Source organism: Fukomys damarensis, unplaced genomic scaffold, assembly GCF_012274545.1.
Source record: "Fukomys damarensis isolate Sample0158 unplaced genomic scaffold, DMR_v1.0_HiC HiC_scaffold_15, whole genome shotgun sequence".
Taxonomy (NCBI): domain Eukaryota; kingdom Metazoa; phylum Chordata; class Mammalia; order Rodentia; family Bathyergidae; genus Fukomys; species Fukomys damarensis.
The window spans coordinates 156,036-159,425 of NW_022900927.1; the positions used below are offsets into that span (position 1 = coordinate 156,036).

Below are 3,390 nucleotides of genomic sequence, written 5' to 3' on the forward strand. Positions count from 1 at the left end.
AAAAAAAAAAAAAAAAAAAAAAAATCAAGAATTTCAAGATGGCTATAGCAAAACATTAAAACAAATCAAAATCCTCTGGGCCCTGGGTTGCTCACTCACAGTTGAGACTGGTTCTGCTTCCGGGTCTCAGTACAGTATCGCCATCTGGAAAGTGGTGGTAATAACTGCACTTCCTTTTAGAGTTGCTGGTAAGATTAAATTGGGTTCTAGGATAAGCTTTCAGAATACATGAAAGGGCAACCAAGAAAGGTAGTGAAAGTTCCATCTTAATTGTCTTGCCTGGGTTAAATCCCAGTATCCCAAGAAAGAACAGTCTGGTTTGGGTATTTTTTGTTGTTGTTGTTGTTGTTTGTTTTGTTTTTTCTTTGTGGCCAATGACCCATTAGTCAGTAGGATAGGAATAAGTGCATGGTGAACTGGATGAGGGAGGACAGACACTGTAGAACTGAGAAATTCTGGTAGCTTGTTTGATGACTTGCTTACTTATAGTCTGAGGGTAAGGCTGCAGGCAAGTGACTTCTGTATGTTCCAAGATTTCTCCAGCCTGCTACCTAGGAAATATGAGACGCTAAAAGTAGCATTTGGGTCCCACAACTTCCATTTGTCACCTGACCTTCTGATAAAATATTATTTCCACACTTGTGGCTCTTTTATACTATAGAGTTTTAGAAGTTTTAAAGTTCTAGAAGGGAGGTGGGCCAGGCTGCTTCCAGAGGAAGGCAGAGAGCCGGTTATGTGGGAGGTGATGGGGCATTTGCCAGTGACACTGAGTGAGCCCTGAAGCCAAGCAGCTCCAGGCCAGACCATGGGACCTGCAGCAGAGGCCCCTCAACTGGCAGGTGACAATGAGGAGCAAGGAGCACCCAGTTTCAACTTCATTGAAAGATGGCTAATAGCCTCCTTGGCTTCATGGTCTTGGCCTCTCTGTCATATTTCTTTTCTACCACGAATAGTGATTTTTCATCTGTATGGAGGCATTATCGTACTTTTGTTAATGTTCATATCAATAGCAGATATTCTCTGTAAATTCCAGGATGTATTGCTTTATTTCCCAGAACAGCCATCCTCTTCACGCTTTTATGTTCCCATGCTCCCTGGTTTTCCACATGAAAACATTTCATCAGAACCAAAGACAGAGTACGTCTGAATCTTATTTTGACAAGATACACTGGAGAGCATTCACCCTATTCCCCAAATGTAATTTATCTTCACGGGAATGTGGGAAACATAGGTCACAGCTACCAAATGCATTGCTTATGTTGGTCAACCTCAAAGCGAATCTTCTGCTGTTTGATTATCGAGGGTACAGAAAAAGTGAAGGAGAAGCAAGTGAAGAAGGACTCTACTTAGATTTGGAAGCCATGCTAGACTACGTGATGACCAGGCCTGATATCGATAAAATAAAAATTTTTCTTTTTGGCCATTCCTTGTGAGGAGCAGTGGCTATTCATTTGGCTTCTGAAAATTCACATAGGATTTCAGCCATTATGGTGGAGAACACATTTTTAAGCATACTGCATATGGCCAACACTTTATTTTCCTTCTTTCCAATGCGTTACCTTCCTTTATAGTGATACAAAAATAAATTTTTGTCCTACAGAAAAATTTCTCAGTGCAGGATGCCTTCCCTCTTCACCTTCAGACTCTGACCAGTTAATCCCCACCCCACTCCTTGATGATGAAGCAGCTGTCTGAGCTCTCCCTGTCTGGGACTAAGAGACTGGCCATTTTACCAGCCAGAACGCATAGCAACACATGGCAGTGCCAAGGCTACTTCACTGTGCTTGAACAGTTCATCACAGAAGTCATTGACAGTCACTGTCCTGAAGAAATGACAAAAGCATCCTCCATTGTCGCGATTATCTGATGTCTCTCTTTGACTAATGCATTGTATTTTAATTTGTGCAGAAGGATAAAGAAGGTTCCTTTCTAGAAGTGTGTTATGACTTGTCTGAAAGTGACATTAAACTTAGAAAGGACCTCCGTGCTCCTTTATGATGATCCAGATCATATTTTACACTTGAACTGTAGTTCTTGGGGTTATTTCATACATTTTCATCAAAACTTTGAATGTGAGTCTGTATCCATAATTTTAGTTAAATATGTCGCTGTAATAGATTATTCAAAAGTTTCATGTTGCTTGTGGCATAATCTATTACACTTAGGTTAATAGCTGGATGTGCAAGGTGATGTGCAAACAAGAAACCTTTGGTAAATTCGTAATTCTTTTGGTAAATATCAGGACAATCAAGGTAAACAAACTTAGTTCTTCAACTGTATTTTTCACCTTACAAGTTAAAATGAAATGCATGATGGTATTTTATTCCTTAATTTATACAATGCAACATTTTTAAGGTCAATAACACTGGCCATAGACCAATGTATATGGGTAACTGAATTATATCTATTTTTATGTAAACGCTATTTTGGTTTTGGCAGGAAATGAGATGAGGCCCGTGTGCAGCTTGCCATTGAATTTTGTTCTGGCGAATGCTGAGATACAACTCTTTCTTACAAATACATGGGAACCTGTTTTCCATAAACAGGTATAAAGGTACCATGTTTTTGTGAGATAGTCTGGATCATAGTAGGTACAAATTGAAATTTAGGATTTACTACAGTTTTCAGTGCACATTTGAATTTTTTAACATTTGTAATTTTGTTGGCAAAGAGAATTTTAGCTGCTGTGAGTTTTGTAAGTCTACAGCTGAACCACTAATAGTGGTCACAGTGAAAATCCGAACTTGCTTAAGACTTGAGTTAGGAAGACTTGTTACATGATTGTGCATACTATTTTGGTGATTCTCACATTTAAGTCCTAGTACCTAGGGTATACCTAGCCCACCAAAGGTCAAGATAATATAATATTTATCGGACCTTTTTTTTTTTGTTTTTTTCTTTTTTTGGTACCGGGGATTGAACTCAGGTCTTTGTGGAGGCAGAACCACTGAGCTAAATCCCTAGCTGGACTTTTTGAAGATAAATAAAAGTTACAAATCAGAAGCAAGCAATGTGCTTAGCTTAATGTTCCATTTGCTTTGAAATAAAATTTCATCAAAAGACAGCTTTAGAAAGTCTTATATTTTTATTTTTGAATTTTTTATATGTGAGAATGAAGGAAGTATAGAGCTTTTTGACACAACTTATAACCACATTTAACAATTAAATGGCTATAGGTGGGAAGCAGTATTTAGACACATAGAAGAGTGAGAAAAACCTTACAAAGAGCAGTCCCTTAAACCTAGCCAGATTTATCTTAATAAAATATAAGCTACAAGGTAGAATTGTGCCAAATTGTTTCTAGCAGACTTCAAAACCGAGGTGTCACTGAACTCTGCGTTATGATGTCAGAGCTAATGTGATATTGTAATATTTTAACTGTATTTTATT

The 3,390-nt window shown here is 38.1% G+C and overlaps 1 pseudogene; it reads left to right on the plus strand.

Annotated features, from left to right (window-relative positions):
* Positions 1-805: 805 nt before the first annotated feature.
* LOC104865486 lies at positions 806-1,867 on the plus strand (annotated as a pseudogene).
* Positions 1,868-3,390: the final 1,523 nt, after the last annotated feature.